Source organism: Armigeres subalbatus, chromosome 2 (assembly GCF_024139115.2).
Source record: "Armigeres subalbatus isolate Guangzhou_Male chromosome 2, GZ_Asu_2, whole genome shotgun sequence".
Lineage (NCBI taxonomy): Eukaryota > Metazoa > Arthropoda > Insecta > Diptera > Culicidae > Armigeres > Armigeres subalbatus.
The window spans coordinates 90,056,383-90,075,277 of NC_085140.1; the positions used below are offsets into that span (position 1 = coordinate 90,056,383).

At 42.6% G+C, this 18,895-nt stretch overlaps 1 protein-coding gene across 1 annotated transcript in view; it reads right to left on the reverse strand.

The window, feature by feature from the left end:
• The window catches only part of LOC134209849 (zwei Ig domain protein zig-8-like), a 374,125-nt gene that overhangs the window by 213,101 nt on the left and 142,129 nt on the right, over positions 1-18,895 (reverse strand). The gene's annotated exons all lie outside the window — the stretch shown is intronic.

The following is an 18,895-nucleotide window of genomic DNA, read 5'->3' on the forward strand; positions in this document are numbered from 1 at the left end:
CAGTGCAGAACTGAATCGAAAAAGAAAGCAAAGAAAATCAAGACAAAGCAGCAACAATCAGCAGATTCTGATTTAGTAATCGATGCGGCCAATCCTTCTACAAGCGAGAGCGGCAACAGTCCCGTCCCGCACTCGTCGGACCTACCTTTCGGGAAGAGACGGTTCAGTGTGCCGACATACGAATGGATTGAAGATGAACACGAACGTAGACTTATAATAGAGGACGACAAAACAAGAATAGCAGCAGCGTACAACATTAGAGTGGACGAAATTGAAGTTTTTCATAATTAGAACAATTCTCTTTTTTGATAAATAGAATAATATTACAAAACTTGGTATTGGCTCCGCAAAGTGTTAGACACGACTGAGCCTAATAAATAAACGCTACGAAAAAAAAATTTACATTTTCGTCAATGTGACCTGGTCGGGAAAATCACATTTTCTGCCTAATGACCAGTTCGGTCGAACGGCGTTTTCGATCACATGACCTATTCAGCCAAACGACTTTTCGGCCAAATGACCAGTTCTGAGCATGAGCATTAGCATGATTGACCGCCCACGGTTGCTACTCCGTTATTGCCAGGTCAGCTGTAATTACACAGAGAATCAACAGATGAAGTTTGGGACTAACATCATCCTCAATGTGTAAAAACAGGTGACCCAAAATCAAGCAATACCAGCGCCGGCCGTGTCCGAATGCAGGTCAATTAGGGAATAGGTAGGAAAATGTTGACGTGATACTCGCTTTGATGGAAGCCGACGAGTCATCTGCACTTCAACGAGAAAATAAACATTTTAGTGATCGTGGAATCGATTTGCGCGCAAGAAGTTCCTACTATTACATTGATTGTATTATTATTATTACAAACCGAAGAAAAAAAATAAACTTAATATAAGTTAAAATGATGGATTCAAACCTTAACTGGTATGCCCAAGTTGACGCCGTCTGCAACAAAGTTTATGTAATGCTTTGCACTCCCTAGTTTTGCTGAGACATTGCACTCCTCAACATATTAGAATCCAATTGGCTAGATCACTTTTGGTTCCTTTGTTTGATTACGGCGATACGCTGTTTGGTCTAGTTTCCACAAAAAAATTAAACAAATTGAACTTAGTATTTAATGCTGTCACAAGATATGCTTTCAATCTTAAAAAATACGAGCATATATCAAGTTATCGAAATCAATTACTTGGATGCAATCTCACGAATCACCTCAAACTTGGAATGTATATTCAAATCCATAAAATAATAAATAACCCTCCTTCATACCTTAAAAATTTCTTTGAGTATGTTCGATCCTCACGAGTATCAGCACTTATCGTTCCGAGATGTAACTCAAATGATCTAAAAGTATCCTTTCGCCATCGTGCTGTAAAACTTTGGAACGATTTACCCAGAAATTGCAGGAGCGAACGAGATCTTATTTGCTTTAAGAGAAAAATTGGATGCGTTTTGAATTAGTAGTGCATAGTAGTTAGGTGTACATAAGAGCATATACTCTGAAAACCATTAGGCGGTTATTAATGTAATTACGTTGTATTAAATAAATAAATAAAATAAATAAATAATAAAATAAAAAGAAAGTTTCAGTTCAGAATTATTAGCCTACCGTATATTTGACATTTCATGTTCTACTTCTCTCACTGAACAATTTGATATATAGGTTTAGTAGTGAAAATTGTTTATAGAATCGTAATTAAGAAAACTAACATCGAAGTTGCTTTAAATTGTTTCTGTATAGGAAACAACTGATCTGATTCTTTGTTGTGTATCAGTTAATGCATGGATTTGTAGAATTCTAAGATCAGTTACTTTATGAAAACTGTGAAATAGTTGTTTAATGAACAAATTTAAAAAAGGATTTGAGCACCCGTTAATTAGACAGTCCCTGATAACCTATAATCTATTTTGTAACAGCAAAATCTATATGTGTAAGATGAAGTGTGCATTATTTAATTTTTGCTACTGTATTATAATACACCCGATTCTTTTTTACACGGATTCTCGAAATGACACGGATTTATTTCACACGGAACGCATCCCCCATATTAACAGAGACCCGGTTACTTTTTTACACGGATTTTACACGGTTTCTCGAAATAACACGGAATCGGGTGTATGTATAGGAAATCAGGCTGGCTGAGAAGGCATTAAACCCCATCAAACCTTACTAAAGTAACCCATTTGTAATAGACCTGTTATTTTTTAAATATAAAATATGTGTGGATCCCAGAAGTGTCCTTTAAGAGAAACGTCCGGTATTGGGACCAGCCGGCCCTAGTACACCTCTGCAAAGTTATTTTAAAATAATGGTTTCACTTGCCCTCTTCACCGACGCACCGATTGTGCAATCAAATCTGTCGCAAAGGAACCGGCTCTTAGTCCTGTGACGGGAAACGCATTTCGGACGATTTTTGTGTCATTTCGTTAATCATATCATGGAACAAACTCACCGGATTGAATTCCGAAATCTGGACTACTCGAAATTAAATACAGAACACCTTTTATTACTGCTGGGACTCCCTCTGAGCTCCGCTACCAGCTGTGGCCCTCTGAACACTGTTTTAGGGTCGGCTCGGATACCGATCGGGAATGCAGAAGACACTATACTCACTATTCACAGTATTTATTCTTTGCTCTGGTACTTACAATAGTCTGTGTGTGTGTTCGTGTATGGTTGGGCCGGCCGGCGAAGGGCTGCGATGGGGAAAGATACGATGACGTTCGCTCATCCGAGATGGGGTCGAGCTTGGGAGGGTGCTTCGGCTTGCTTGGTGGGTTACCAGTCGGTGTTGCTTGGGCTGCGGTTCCCACGCGGTCGATCGAAGTGAGAGGGCGACGCCGAAGACTACAAGCAGCGTGCTACTGGAGAGCGCTGCCGACGGGAAGGTGGCACTATCGTCTGAACGCCTATGGTGATTGCAGACACTGCGCCCGAAGGGGGTGGCAAGCGGGTAAATCGCAGTCAGTTCAGGTTGTTCGTCGGGTCTCGTGCTCTACACGTGCCCTGGGATCGCCGTGCCTCAAATATCGACTTTTCCGCCCGAAGCGAGCTATTCCGGAGCTTTGGCGAGTAAAACCAATGGGTCCTGGTTGGATGGAACGAATAAGGGGGTCCTAGTATTGGGCTTATGAGTCCTTGAGCTTAGCTGTTCAATCGTACCTGATTCCTTGTTACAAAACTCTTCTTCTACTTTCTTTCTTTTCCACTATATTTAACTTTTAACTCTTCTCAAGAAACTTGCACTGTACGTCTAGTGACTTTGCTGGTCAACGTGGAAAAGAACGAAGCTCTCCAAAAGGACTATGTTCGGACCCCCCTTTTCCTATTTTCAATAGAAAATATCCCTTTTCATTTTCCACTCTTTCCATATCGTATCAATATTTCCCTTCAGCTCCTTCATCCATTGTGAGAGTTTTTTGTAAAGTGTATGTGAAATGTAGGTATACATTTGATTTAGCCGTTTACAGAACATGTTTTTAGGAAATACATTTATTAATAAATTGGCGATACCATATATTTAGATTATTCCTAGTCAATAATTATGCTTATCGGAGCATCCTATTAATTATGTATCATCAATTAGAATCAAATAAGAATCATTAATTTATTGTTTCGAAATATCTCATTGTATTGAATGCATTCATACCGAGCAGTAGTATGACATTGAGTTGCTATTCTGCTTGATTGAGTTCTTGCTTCACTCTCTTGCTGCTTAGGCCTTTCTCTTAAGGTGAAACTACCTAAACGGTAACACTTTTCCATTAGCACGATAATACAAAACCTGTATGGTTCCAACTTCGCAATTGCAGTATACGTATTTAGTGTTACCACGCCTCACATTCACTTGAAACATAGCACTTGTTGAATGGTAATCATGTCTGATTGAACATTGAATTCTAGAAAAATGAAAATCGAAATTGGCGAATACAAAAAAAAAGTGACGGGACAAAAATAAAAACACGTCCAACTGCAATCACGGTGCACTTCGATCGTCTTTTTCGGCCAAATGACCAGTTCTGCCTAAAAACAGTTTCGGTCAAATGGCCTTATTCGACCTTATGGAATTTGGCGAAAAATAACTTTCGGCCTAACGTGTTATTCGGTCAAATGGCTTTTGTCTGAATGTCTTTCAGCCAAGCGACCTTATTTCGTAGGTCATAAGGGGCTAGAGGGGTTTCCAATTTGAAGAAATCGGTAAAAATTGTTTAGTCTTTTCAAAAGATGGTCTAGTTAAGTTTGGGAAAATCTAAGTATGTAAAAAGTAGGGACAGCACTACATGCGAAAGCTAAAGACAAAAGTGAGGGATGAGAAGCAAGCACTGCGTAGAAAGAAGCGAAAAGTGAAAAAGAGAAAGCGAGAAGCCAATATTGGGATGTGTAAAATAAGAAATGAAAAATATTGTACGAAGGTGAAAGTGTGAACTGCTAAATAACACACAAATTAATTCACTTAGAAGTAATGCTGCATTTCTCGCAATTAGCCAAGACACCAACCTTTTTGGTTCGTTACTCCATTTTCTTCATAACTTTTGAACGTAGTGGTTGATCGTTATCAAATCTTAGAAATCATCTATGTTTCTGAGGACAATTGATCTGAAGTTTTGAAGATCTTTTATAAATTGTCATGTCTTCTTCTTCTTCATCATCATCATTGGCATTGTATCCCCCATTGTGGCATTACCGCCTCGCCGCTTAGTGTCCATAAAGCACTTTCACCGTTATTAACTGCGAGGTTTCTAAGCCAAGTTACCATTTTTGCATTCGTATATCATGAGGCTAACACGATGATGCTTTTATGCCCAGGGAAGTCGAGATCCAAATCAAAAAATTTCTTAAACCGGACCGGGAATGGAACCCAGGCACCCTCAGCATGGTCTTGCTTTGAAGCCGCGCATCTTACCACATGGCCAAAGAGGGGCCCCTCAATTTTCATGTATATTGTTTTAATTCCCGAGAATTTTTTTTAAAGGTTTTTACGAAAATTATTAAGAGTTTTGACGAGAAATAACTTGAAGATTTTAGAAAAATCGTAAAGATTTTCGACAAACCTTCTTCAAAATAATAACAGATCTCGGGTACTTATTCAAAAGGACGTATGTGATTTTGTAAACAAAAATTCAAACATCGATTTGTCCAATCTGATAGTACTCCCACGCAAACCATCACCACAGACAGGTAGGGGAAGCCCTCGGCTACCTGTTGATGGTGTTGGTTTGGGTGGTAGTGCCATCAGAGTGGACAAATCGACGTTTGAATCTTTGTTTACAAAATCACATACGTCCTTTTGAATAAGTACCCGAGAGATAATCTTTTTTTTATATCCACTGGATTTTTTTTAAAATACAACGAAAAGCTCAAATTTTGAGGTAAATTTGATTTTGATTTAATATGGATGCCATTCATTTGATAATGGTATCGATACCAATACTACCTGACGGCGCCCATATTAAATCAATGTGTGTCATCCATTACGCCACAGTTTTTTTTTCATAAGTTTATTCAACGAGGCCTTGCGGTGTTAAAAAAATACTTCGCTTGCTGCATAAATCGAGTACCCCTTTTGGCATAAAATCGGTTGGCATAATGCCGTTTGGCATAATGGTCATTTCTCAAGCCATTCCGTTACGTTGTTTCTACTTTATGGGCTATGCATGATAATTGGCCGTATGATTGCATGCCGTGGCAAAAGAAAAATAAAGAAGGTTGCCGTAAAAATGGGAACAATTTAAATGCTATCACGTCTTTTAGGAAGATAAATCAGCTTTGAATTAATTTGACATTAGTGGGTAATTTTATTTTCCATGTAAGATTGATGTAAGAAAACTGATGCATGCTTTAAAATAAAGAATAGAAGAAACGGAAAATGCATGCTTTATATCCTATCTTGCCATCTGCCGGTAAAATGTATTCTTCAAAAGAAAAAAAAAACGAGCAATGGGTTATGTTTTTAACATAACCGCGAGTAGACGTAGGACTTGTATAAACGTAACGTATTTACATTTAACTTCTATCTTTTGGATCTATGGAATTTGATTATAAGATTATAGAATTTGATTATATTGGAAACGACAACTTCCATGCTTTCAGGGCAGCAGGGACTATGTCCAAGGGCTTGACGATCCCTCCCCAGGCCATCTGCGAGTTGTGGGGCTTGCCTAGGATGTGGTGGGGTTTGACAGTGGGCCCTGTTAAACCTCTATAAAAAGCTGCATGTATCCGCAAGTAGGCCCCACCAAAGCGACCGTGTGCCGCTCAAAGCGCACAAGCCCAAGTCCTGGTGTTAGGTGGGACGCTAAACAGCCCTGACACGACGGCCCTCCGACGAGACAGGAGGTTTGCGCAGGCCCAATAAGCCGCCTGTAAAACCAAAAATTACGAACAATATAGGAGATAATGCGACTCGATATAATCGGCAAAGACCTAGGCGACGAATAAAGGATCACGATTGGAAGCTTGGAACATGGAACTGCAAGTCGCTAGGTTTCGCAGGTTGCGACAGGATGATCTACGATGAATTACATCCCCGCAACTTCGACGTCGTGGCGCTGCAGGAGATTTGCTGGACAGGACAGAAAGTGTGGAAAAGCGGGCATCGAGCGGCTACCTTCTACCAAAGCTGTGGCACCACCAACGAGCGGGTAACACGTCATAGTGCTGGGTAAGATGCGCCAACGCGTGATTGGGTGGCAGCCAATCAACGCAAGGATGTGCAAGCTGAGGATTAAAGGCCGTTTCTTCAACTATAGCATCATCAACGTGCACTGCCCACACGAAGGGAGACCCGACGACGAGAAAGAAGCGTTCTACGCACAGCTGGAGCAGACATACGATGGATGCCCACTGCGGGACGTTAAAATCGTCATCGGTGACATGAACGCACAGGTAGGAAGGGAGGAAATGTATAGACCGGTCATCGGACCGGATAGTCTGCACACCGTATCGAATGACAACGGCCAACGATGCATAAACTTCGCAGCCTCCGCGGAATGGTAGTCCGAAGCACCTTCTTTCCCCGCAAAATATCCACAAGGCCACATGGAAATCACCTAACCAAGAAACGGAAAACCAAATCGACCACGTTCTAATCGACGGTAAATTCTTCTCCGACATCACGAACGTCCGCACTTACCGCAGTGCGAATATTGAATCCGACCACTACCTCGTTGCAGTATGCCTGCGCTCAAAACTCTCGACGGTGTACAACACGCGTCGAAGTCGGACGCCGCGGCTTAATATCGGGCGGCTACGAGACGGTAGACTAGCCCAAGAATACGCGCAGCAGCTGGAAGTGGCACTCCCAACGGAAGAGCAGCTAGGCGCAGCGTCTCTTGAAGATGGCTGGAGAGATATTCAATCCGCCATTGGTAGCACCGCAACCGCTGCCCTCGGATTAGAGAAACGACTGGTATGACGGCGAATGTGAGCAGTTAGTGGAAGAGAAGAATGCAGCATGGGCGAGATTGCTGCAACACCGCACGAGGGCGAACGAGGCACGATATAAACAGGCGCGGAACAGACAAAACTCGATTTTCCGGAGGAAAAAGCGCCAGCAGGAAGATCGAGACCGTGAAGAAACGGAGCAACTGTACCGCGCTAATAACACACGAAAGTTCTATGAGAAGTTGAACCGTTCACGTAAGGGTCACGTGCCACAGCCTGATATGTGTAAGGACATAAACGGGAACCTTCTTACGAACGAGCGTGAGGTGATCCAAAGGTGGCAGCAGCACTACGAAGAACACCTGAATGGCGATGTGGCAGACGAAGATGGCGGTATGGTGATGGACCTGGGAGAACGCGCGCAGGACATAATTTTCCCGGCTCCGGATCTCCAGGAAATCCAGGAGGAGATTGGCCGGCTGAAGAACAACAAAGCCCCTGGGGTTGACCAACTACCAGGAGAGCTATTTAAACACGGTGGTGAGGCACTGGCTAGAGCGCTGCACTGGGTAATTACCAAGATTTGGGAGGAGGAAGTTTTGCCGCAGGAGTGGATGGAAGGTGTCGTGTGTCCCATCTACAAAAAGGGCGATAAGCTGGATTGTAGCAACTATCGCGCAATCACATTGCTGAACGCCGCCTACAAGGTACTCTCCCAAATTTTATGCCGTCGACTAGCACCAACTGCAAGGGAGTTCGTGGGGCAGTACCAGGCGGGTTTTATGGGCGAACGCTCCACCACGGACCAGGTGTTCGCCATTCGCCAAGTACTGCAGAAATGCCGCGAATACAACGTGCCCACACATCATCTATTCATCGACTTCAAAGCCGCATATGATACAATCGATCGGGACCAGCTATGGCAGTTAATGCACGAACACGGTTTTCCGGATAAACTGATACGGTTGATCAAGGCGACGATGGATCGGGTGATGTGCGTAGTTCGAGTTTCAGGGGCATTCTCGAGTCCCTTCGAAACCCGCAGAGGGTTACGGCAAGGTGATGGTCTTTCGTGTTTGCTATTCAACATCGCTTTGGAAGGGGTAATACGAAGAGCAGGGATTAACACGAGTGGTACAATTTTCAATAAGTCCGTCCAGCTATTTGGTTTCGCCGACGACATAGATATTATGGCACGTAACTTTGAGAAGATGGAGGAAGCCTACATCAGACTGAAGCTAAGCGGATCGGACTAGTCATCAACACGTCGAAGACGAAGTACATGATAGGAAGAGGTTCAAGAGAAGACAATGTGAGCCACCCACCGCGAGTTTGCATCGGTGGTGACGAAATCGAGGTGGTAGAAGAATTTGTGTACTTGGGCTCACTGGTGACTGCCGAAAATGACACCAGCAGAGAAATTCGGAGACGCATAGTGGCTGGAAATCGTACGTACTTTGGACTCCGCAAGACGCTCCGATCGAATAGAGTTCGCCGCCGTACCAAACTGACAATCTACAAAACGCTCATTAGACCGGTAGTCCTCTACGGACACGAGACCTGGACGATGCTCGTGGAGGACCAACGCGCACTTGAGTTTTCGAAAGGAAAGTGCTGCGTACCATCTATGGTGGGGTGCAGATGGCGGACGGTACGTGGAGGAGGCGAATGAACCACGAATTGCATCAGCTGTTGGGAGAACCATCCATCGTTCACACCGCGAAAATCGGACGACTGCGATGGGCCGGGCACGTAGCCAGAATGTCGGACAGTAACCCGGTGAAAATGGTTCTCGACAACGATCCGACGGGCACAAGAAGGCGAGGTGCGCAGCGGGCAAGGTGGATCGATCAGGTGGAAGATGACTTGCGGACCCTCCGTAGACTGCGTGGTTGGCGACGTGTAGCCATGGACCGAGCCGAATGGAGGAGACTCTTAAATACCGCACAGGCCACTTCGGCCTTAGTCTGAATAAATAATAATAATAACTTCCATGCTGTGTAGAAATATTAGCAATTTGTTTATTCAAAACTTCTGGAAATAAATCTAATAATTAAATACATAATTGGAATTGCTTTGTTTCGAACTATTAAGCCCTTATTTACTCAAGAAAATGTAGGGCACTTCTTATTGATGATAGTATTTGTAGTTTAAAAATTTTATTTATAAAATTTTCAGACTTGGACAAAATGTGCTGTTTTAGGGGAACGGTCCCGTTTTTCAAACAAAGAAATGCAGCACCAATTTCGTTGCTTCTTTTTGCTAACATGCGTGCTTACTGCTAAAAAAATTACAACATTAAGAAACAAGTCAAAGAGCAGTAACCCTACTAAAATAGAGGAGGTACTTCTAAAACGTCAACGAAAAATTATTTAATGTTTTCATTCCAAAATCCGAGTCTACGTTAAGTTGAAATTTCTCAGAAAATGAAAAACAAAGAATAAGATAAAGTTTATTTAAATATTCTTCTGGAAATTATTTTTTGCAGACTTTTTTTAAAACATTTACATGTAATACAGCGAAATTTTCTAATCTAAAATGGACATTAACACTTTTGCTGATTGTGCATCTTTAATTGCTAATGCCTTCTGCAAATAAATGAAAGTAATTATTTAAATCAATTTTTTATTTTCATTAGTGTAGTTGATTTTTTTGCTGGGGAATCAGAACTGTTATAGTATAACCATGTTTTAATGTACGTGTCGTTTAGTACCAAGCACAACTTAACATATGGCCAGTTATATGACATGACTCGTACCCATCCCGGGATCATGTGGATTATGAAACAAATCACCTGGATGAGCAGACCAAATCTCTCTAATTTTATTCTTCTTCATACACCACCGCTGCCCTCGATGCCTTAGCCATCAGCGACCTCTAACCGTGAACTCCGAGGGATACGATGAGCGATTGCATCCATCGTAATCGACACCACTGCATCCGACCATCATCAAGCACAGAATGACAAAAAAAAATGCGCCCTTTTCTTTCGTGCATATTTGCAGACCCACCGGCAGTTCTACCGTTGATGACTGCATGCTGTCGCTTTGCAGGTAAACACAGCAAACAAACAAACGAAACGAGAAATGCGCGAGCAAAAAGCATGTCAGAACGCGCTGATGTTACAAATTGTAGTGACTCGCACACGGCAGGCACTGCTTCTTTTAAACACAAAGAAAATCTCCCGGTAGACCCGAAGGCCCGTGACATACCGCATTCTGATGTCCGTGTTAGGAATGGACGGGATTGGTTACATATGAAATTTTTACTGGCTTTGACAAGAATTTAAATTTTCAATAGGGGGAAAGACGGCTTTGGCAGGTTTTGTTCTATTATTGGCAAGAGGGTTTTTGTCGACCAAATTTTATGAAATTTGGCCACAATATTCTTTGATATGCAAAGAATGTTTAGGCCAAATTTAAGCCTGGTCAGTCATAAAAAACCCCCCTGCCAATAATAGAACAAAACCTGCCAAAGCCGTCATTCCCCCTAGCTTATCGTTAATAATTTTAAGTTTCAATGAAATAGGAAAAATGATGGAGAGTGTCCGAGCCGATTGATATATAAATCTTAAAAATCCATCGAAAGATAAAGGCGCTAGTATCGTTCAATATCTTCCCTTCCAGCGTAACGCTCTCGATTTCCAAAAATCTAAATGACACTCAGTATAGTAAAGAAAGACGTTAGTCCTACGTCAAAATCAACTTACCTTGCTTTGAACCTAGAAAATGCGTAAATTGAAGGAAGTAATCATATCCTCTTTCACTTTTTGCCGGGCAAATGACCCATTTTGAATATAGGATCATATTTTCGTGTGCCTCAAATAGTTCAAATGGATGCCATCACTATTTTTCAGTGCCTCTCTTCAACTGAAAGATTCTGTTTTGTCAATTGAGATACACATCGTTCTAATGACTGGTGATCGGAAAAATGGGAAACATATTTCTAATTCCTGATTTCAAAGGGAGAACCATCCATCGTTCACACCGCGAAAATCGGACGACTGCGGTGGGCCAGGCGCGTATCCAGAATGTCGGACAGTAACCCGGTTAAAATGGTTCTCGACAACGATCCGACGGGTACAAGAAGGCGAGGTGCGCAGCGGGCAAGGTGGATCGATCAGGTGGAATATGACTTGCGGACCCTCCGTAGACTGCGTGGTTAGTAGGGTGGTTCAAAAAATCGATTTTGCTCCACAGTGCTCATCTGATTCTTTACCATGTTCTGAGTGTCCTCTGAAAATTTGAGCTCATTTGGATTAAAACTGATTTAGCACAAGCCGTTGCAAGTTTGCATGCAAATTAGTATGGGGAAATTTATTTTTTCATTATACTGTTAATGACGCTTCCCCATCAAGCGCATGTTTAAAGAAAACCTACATAGCTAAAAGGAATACTCAACAGCTTTCACTCAGTGAAAACCGCATCTTAATTAATCGTTCCAATAATTAGTAATCGAATTTAATCTATACCGTGGTTTTCTGGAGCTAATTGCATAACTCATCAACAGGCAACATTGCTGCACGTGGCGCGAAAGATAGCACACACAAATTCAGGCTACTATGTTGCAATGCACATTACAGTGATGCCCTCAAATAAGTTTAACGATCAAGACTAAAGATTCGCAACCTGTCCTAAAATGGATTACTAAATATTGGGGCGATTAATCAACATGCGGTTTTCGTTGGGTGAAAGCTGTTGAGTATTCCTTCAAGCTCTGTAGGTTTTCTTTTAACCTGCGATTGATGTGGAAGCGTCATTAACAGTATAATGAAAAAATAAATTTCCCCATACTAATTTGCATGCAAACTTGAAACGGCTTGTGCTAAATCAGTTTTAATCCAAATGAGCTCAAATTTTCAGAGGACACTCAGAATATGGTAAAGAATCAGATGAGCACTGTGGAGCAAAATCGATTTTTTGAACCACCCTAGTGGTTAGCGACGTGTAGCCATGAACCGAGCCGAATAGAGAAGACTCTTATGTACCGCACAGGCCACTTTGGCCTTAGTCTGAATAAATAATAATAAGAATGGTTCCATAAATTGATGCACGGAAAATTTTAAAACCTGCATGATATGCGCTAAAAGTCAATCGAATGGATGCGTTCGCTGCTGTCAATGGAATAGATTGGGCTACTCAATTGACATTTGTGTTATTCAATTGAGATCTACGTAGGCCAAGTTTATATTCGGTTCAAAAAATTCTACTGACATTGATATTTCACGGCACTGGAAAGGATCATTTCTGCTTTTTCTTTAAACCGAGCAAATGCCCTAATTGGAAAAAGAACTCATATACTCTCTTGCCTTCTGCGGGCAGCGACAAAGGTATCCTTTGAAAGAAAGAATCATATCTGCCCTTACCTTAAACCGATCTAAAGCTCGAATAGAAAGAAGGAATCAAGGGATAATAAATCTTCCTTTTCCTTAAGGTCACTCCTGACAGAATTCAAGTTTCAAAGTGCTCGCGTTTTCGGGGGTACACCACTCGATACGGAGGCAGCGGATAGCTGTCATTTTTGTTGATTCAGCTTTGCTGTGTCGCAGCATGCGTGAAAAAATAAAAAATGACAGTTGTGCGTTGCTTCCGTATCGAGTGGTGTGCCACCGAAAACGCGAGCACTTTGAAACTTGGATTCTGTCAGGAGTGACCTTAACCAGAGCAAATGCCCAAATTGAAATAATCATCCCTAGTCTTCTGCCTTGCAAATGTATTCTTTGAAAGAAGGGATCATATCATACTTTACCCTAAATGTAAAAAATGCTTGAATTGAAAGAAAGACTTGTCTTCTACCTTGCCTTCTGCTGCGCAAGTACATCCCTCAAAGAAGGGATCGTAACTTGTCTAAAAACGAGCAAATGCCTGTATTGAATGAAGGAACCATATCATATTTTGCCTTTTGCCAAACATGTGCATATGTTCAAAGCGATGCTTATGTCTCCTGCAGAAATTATATCATTGAATTTTATTGCCCTTTTCGCGTAGAAAACTTTTTGATCTTAATACTTACAATATTGATATTTGAATTTTCGTCTTTTGTAACATGTTAATTGCGATCTTGTTTCTGACCCATAGACAAAAATATGGTAGGTGGAAAAGTCAGATATAAAAGAAATTTCATGGAAAGTACCAATGCTATCGAGCGCTATTTTAATCCAAACTCTTTACGGAAAAACTTTTCGGTTTGGGTAATTTGGCGTCTTTTTTTGTTAAACCAAATACCTCATACAATGGCGATGAGAGGATAGAAGCACATGGTACATTGTTGGTAGGAAGGTTGTAGATTGTGATGAAATGAAGAAAATTTCCGTTTTTTGTGCGTTGTTGTATTTTATTTCAAGATTTAACTAATATACGTAATATAAGGTGAAGCAAAGTATGCATTACATATTTATTTTAAACATGAGAAAGACTAGGGATTGTGGAAAATCATGTTGTCCCCCTTTCTTCATCGAGCTATCCAAAAATAGTCTCAGTGAAAATCGATCCAGAGAGCCATTGTTGAATTACGCTCCGAACAGACAACCAACAAAATTTTGCCTATAAAGCAACTTCTCCGGTGGGTCTCATCTGCTGGTATAGCTCCTTCATAGATGAACATAGTTTGAACTTGTATCGAAACAAGTATTGGCTTCCTGCACCAGTCTCAGAGCATCGTGCTTAAAAAAGAACACTGCTATAAAACTCGTACGACTGTCTGGAAGTATGCTCCCACCGAAAAAAAAGCACGTCGGGAAAGCAAGAATAATGTTTTAATTTATTTCTAACTTCGTCAGCACAAAAGCTCCAACCCTTTTTCCAGGTTTTCGTTCTGTGTGATACACATTTTCATTTAACGGATCGTTGATCTCCAGCGGGTCGACGTTTTTGACAATGAGAGGAGAAAAAAATAGTCAAGGAACATGGAAAGATTCTCACACACATGTCTCGTTTTCCAAACTATTGAATCCACCGCTGCAGGAAAAATTTCCAAAAAAAAATTGATTGATAATGTCCACGTGAACCTTTATACAAGCTGCTTATGATTCTTTGGCCCCGGGCCAAAATATGATGCGCTCTACAAATTTGAACTTGTGTCGTCGTGTCCCCATTCAACGGGATGCCGGTTCGATTCTGTTCCTTCAAGAGCATCCCCACATGGCCACTTCGATATAGACAGCAGTCAAAGTCTAGACGGGATAGCGGGACATCCCCTTTGGGGCCAATAAAAATGGCTCACTTTCGGATTACTTCTCTTTCCCGGTCCCACGGAGCACATGCATTATTTATATAAATCGAGAACAATGGTGACTATTGTGCTCCGGGGTGGCGATGGCGCAGTGGGTTAGTCGCGGTGTGCATTGTCCTGGAAAAATGTGAAGGGATTCAAAAGCCAATTCAATGTTCGTTGAAGGGTAAGGAAACAGAAACGATCCGAAGGCATCAAGCGTCGTCAACGATGACAGTTTTAACACAACACTGACTGACTGTGGCCGGAGCGCGATAACTGTTGCTTTTTGACCGTTGTTGAGATTGTTGACGTCGCTGGATAGGAAATATTTGGGTAGCAGATTCATTCTTCATTCTGCTGAAGCCGAGCGGTGTTAGAAGGAGGGCGGAGTAATGCGATAAAAAATTGCAAGAACGTCCACTTTTTTGTTGCTCGTTCGTTAGGTTGGGCGGAATTTTATGCTGCTGAGATGAATAATTTATGATTGATGAAGTCTGGAAGAAAATCGGAGATGGATGCCTTCTACTCGGAGTAGGAGATTCTTTTGTTTTATTACTGGAAGGGATTTTTCCGCTGTGTGCTCTACGGTAGGAACCAACAACGGGTTCAGCTATAAAAAAACATATCAAGGTCAAACTGCTTGGCTTTTCTGTTGAGGGGATTTTCTCATGTAAAATAGAAGCAGATGAAGTTTCTCTATTCGGAAACTAAGGAAAAGGAATTTACTTACAAAACCATTCCAGGATCGTGAATTCTAACCAATATGAAGTATGTGCTTCATATAAGAGAGCTCAGAATGCATAATGATTTTGTGGATGACGTAGATTCACAAAACTTTTAACCATATTTAGCTGAAGGAAAAGTTTTCCCTTTCCGATTCAGCATTCATGCTCAAATGATAAAGCACTTGTTCTGATTCATTGGCAATTAAGTATTTTATGAGAAGATGCACATTGGGTTATTTCGTACTTTCTCAATGAAATAAATTATCAAAAACAATCAAAACACCCCATGATGCGAAATAAGGAAAAATCAAAACAAAAACGAACGGAGTGTTTATTCTTAATCGCATCGGACACCAGCACCTCGTCGACCTAAATATTTATAAAGTTTTTGCTGTGTCTGTTCAACTGGATTCCGCCAGCGCTATCTCTATTTTTTTTCTAAAGCAGAGCGGAAGCAAATTGGAAAACCGAAGATGAAACAATCAAACCAAGCCTCAAGTTCGATTGCACTGTGTCCCTCATGTTCTGCGACGAAAACTAGCGATCCCGATATTTTGTTACTTCCATGTGCAACCTAGGCCTGATGGGCATCGAGTGATTCCTTTTGATTATATCAAGCATAACACCCCCAGATTCGTGTAACCGCTCTGAGGTACAGCTTCACAGCCTGGAAGCAAATCACAAAATAACTCATTGCCATTCCATTCCGACGCTGAACACAACCGTCGCCAAAGACTAGGAACGTACACTGAAGTTTTCTTGGTCAGTCTTCCTACCGTTAAGTCAGCACCTGGACTGGAGCTCTCCAGAGATCTGACCGAAAGTCTGACCGTGGACATTCCTGGAGTTTGCCCATTCATCGATGACATCATTATTTTCTGCATTGGAAGTCGCATACTTAATCATTCGCCCAGAACAGCAACAGCTGCTGACTATTTAAAATATTTTTCCATCGACAGAAGGTTGTATGGAACATTTTTTTTTTTAATCTTTGTTAAGGTGTTTTTTTAATTTCAAATTAAGTTCAACACCGGTATGGAAGGGAGCTTGAGCTCCCTTCGCGGTTCAACCAAGGGTTCCGCCACGATGCGTATTTGTGTGCTGATGAAAGAGGGAAGGGTGGGCGGGATGGTCCCCCCTTGCGTGCCAACTTAGGGCTCACCAGTTGGTTTTCTTAATGCTATTTTTGGCTTAACCTAACACTTAAAAAAGCAAACTAATTGTAAAAATAGATAAAACGAACTATAAAATGAAAATAAAAATAGGATGACACTTTCACAAACAATCACGGGTGTTACTGGGGTCCGTCTAATGGGTCGTCTAATGGTCGCTTCCAGGTAGGTCGTGGTGCTGCTCCCTCACTGGAGCACGAACCGCATTCCTGTCAACATCGCAGTTTGGTTTCCTGGGGAAGTTCCGTAGTCCTGAATCTTGGTGCGCTGTTCTCCGGTGTTTGGTTTGAAGGATGTGGGCTGTGTTGGGGTCTGCCTATGCTTTGGTTCATATTTTTCAGCCGTTTTCTGCCTTAATGGACCCTGTAGGATCATTCAGTCCTTTCATGGAAAAGTTTGAAAGCCAAGTGTGTGGTAAAATGGCAATTTCAAAGCCCAAAATTTTTCAGAGGGGTCATCTTGCTCGAATAGGTATTCTATTGAGACCTTGGTAAAAAGGTAAAAGAAATTTCGAAGACATGGCAGAATGTCGTGTAAAATAAAGGCTGAAAAATAGAGGAGGAGGCTGAAGCCCCATAAGCTGAACAGTATGTGGTTCACTTAGGGGGTGGGACTTATATCTGGGGAAAGCCCGTTCGCCTCGGCAGAGGACCTTGTTCCCGAAAAAAGGTGTTCGGGGGTCCTATATTTGGTAGTAGAGCCCGGCATCTTTCAAAAAGCAAAAGAGAGCTGCCATTCTGGCTTCGTCGTCCCCTAGAGCTTCTCTATTCCCTAGCAGCACACATGTCCTTCATAGGTCACTGCAACTCATATGTGACCGGATTAAGTCACAATCAAGTTGCTGCAACCATTTTTGTCTGACTTGCGCTGCTCGGGTTGCTACCTGGGATTCCATAAAGTTCCCTAGGGAATTCGTATTTAGGGCATCTACAGGTGAAATGCTCCACGCTGTTTATAACTCCACACAGGTCACATTGAGGTCGGAAAGGGTCTCCACCAAAGTTGTGGGAGACTCTTGTATGGCTGGTCCGTAACCTCGATACGATCTCCTGCTCTTTCTGGGAAGTCACTTCCCTCCATGGGCAAGTAGAGCCTTTGATCTTCTTCAGGGATAGTGTATGGTTGCTACTCCAAATCCGCGCCCAGTTCTGGCCGACGACACTTTTTGTCCACTTTTTAACGTCGGCCAGCGGGACGGAGCGGGTGTAGGGAAGACCTTCGCGCCCTGATGCCACAATGGCCGGGGATCCAGGCGAGACAAGTATTTGGTGCCATAGCCGGCTGTATTCCTTGGATCCAAGGGTGTCTATGAGTGTCGCTCTGAGAGGAGCGACGACGCTAGCTGAATCTGTAAAGATTGCGATCGGTTTGTTGGCCGTAACTGTGGCTGCGACGAAGATGGCAGCAGCTTCAGCCGAGAAGATGCTGCATTTACTAGCTAAACTGTCCGATGTATTTCAACCGGAACCGGAGACTCCGAAACCGACACCACGGCTGGAGACTGAACCATCGGTGTATCGGATTTCATGGTTCTGGAATCGTGTTCCCAACAGTTCTAGGAAGGATCTTCTCAACTCGTCTGTATTTTCCCCACACAACAAAAGCGGCTTCTGCTGGCGTGTAGGGAAGCAGTCCAGAGGCCAGCCGAACATAATTGTTGAAAACTGGGGAGAGGACGGCCAAAAAATCGCTCCGCGCGGTACAGGTTAGCTCCAGGCCGTAGAGTAAATAGACGACTATCTATAATCGCCTGACCCACTCTTAACCTGGTGTGTCTGCTGTTAGTCCGATGTTTTTTGTCCAGGGTTTTCATCAGACTAATCCGGGACTTACAGGCCATCTTAACAGCCCGGAAGTGTGGAACACAGGTTAATCGACGATCGATGTCCACTCCAAGGATGCGGACGATTTTCCTGTTCGGGATGGGGGACCCTTGGTCTGTTCGACCCTTGGGGGACGCCGGTCTCCTCGGCGAATTCTCTAGCCGTGCGGTAAGACGCGCGGCTACAAAGCAAGACCATGCTGAGGGTGGCTGGGTTCGATTCCCGGTGCCGGTCTAGGCAATTTTCGGGTTGGAAATTGTCTCGACTTCCCTGAGCATAAAAGTATCATCGTGTTAGCCTCATGATATACGAATGCAAAAATGGTAACTTGGCTTAGAAACCTCGAAGTTAATAACTGTGGAAGTGCTCAATGAACACTAAGCTGCGAGGCGTTGTCTCAGAAAAGAACACGTACTTCCCACCTGAACTGCAATTCTAAGCTCCCTTGCTCGGCTTATTGGCCTGTATCTAGCGAAAAGTCCCGTTAGGAAATAGACGCCAGCAGCGAGCAAAGAGCGTAAAAAAGAAAAAGCCCTTCTCGAACGCGTTGTCGATGATGACGCTTTGGCTGACAAAGA